Genomic DNA, 1,127 nt, shown 5'->3' with positions numbered 1-1,127 from the left:
GGAAGAGAGAAATGTGACACAGAAGAGGAGAAGGTCCACTGGAATGAGGGGTCCACAAGCTAAGGAATGCAGGCAGCCATCAGAGCTGAAGAGGCACCCAATGGATTTCCCCCCCACCACCCCACTCGCCTCTAAAAGGAACTAGCCCTGCAGCATCTTATTTTCAGACCCTGAGACTCAGTTCAAACTTCTGTCCTCCAGAACTGCGAGGGGATAAATTTCTGTTGTTTTAAGCCACCACGTTTGTGATAACTTGTCACAGCACCCCTAGAAAAGTCAGTCATAGGAAGGAACCTGTCGCTCTATCAAGTGGGAATGAAAATAGGCGAGCTGCCCGGGTGGTGGGAAAACTAAGAGAGACATAACACAAGAAGACACTGCAGCTTTTTGTCACTAGAGGCCTAATGACATGGAAGAGAGTCTGACCAGAGATGACCACTGTGGGGACTGAGCTGAGAAGGTTCTGGGGAGGGATTTCCAGTTGGCCAAACCCAGAAGGAAGCCACCGCTCCACCCATGCTGAGGGCTCTGGTGAGCCAGCTCCAGGAATCAACAGGCAAGATGGGCAGAAACGGACCCGCACGGCTCCGACCGCAGCGGCTCACGCAGGGGGCCCGGGCTTGGGAAGCTCGCCGTCAGAGCCCACAGATGAGAGCCCCGAATCCTTGAAGAACCACAGCTCTCCCTCTGCACCTGCCCTCAGCCCAAGGAAGGACCGCAGAGCCCGCTCCAGCTTCAAGGGCCTTCTAGAAAACGCCTCTCTATGAACAAACGAGTCAGCTCTGTGGGTCAGGAGGGGAAGGTACACAGGCCAGCATTTCTCCCTTCCAACTCATGTACTAGAAAAATCGGCCTGACAGGCTTGTTACTCTTTGTCTCTTCAGCTGATCTATGTGCTGACGAGTCCTTAAATCCACTCCCGAACACAGCAGCGCGGGAGGCAGTGCATGCTGTGGCCAAGGCGCGGGCTCTGGATCCGGCTCCAGGGTCTCGGCCCAATTCCATGACTCACCGTGTGACCCTAAGCGAGCCCCTTGAACCTCAGTTTCCTCGCCTTAAAATGGAGATGGTAATAAACCCTGATGCTAGGAATATTGTAAGGAATAAATGAGATGATATAGGCAAAG

The sequence above is a fragment of the Miniopterus schreibersii genome, assembly GCF_964146895.1.
Source record: "Miniopterus schreibersii genome assembly, chromosome: 13".
Lineage (NCBI taxonomy): Eukaryota > Metazoa > Chordata > Mammalia > Chiroptera > Miniopteridae > Miniopterus > Miniopterus schreibersii.
This window is presented reverse-complemented; position numbering follows the sequence as displayed.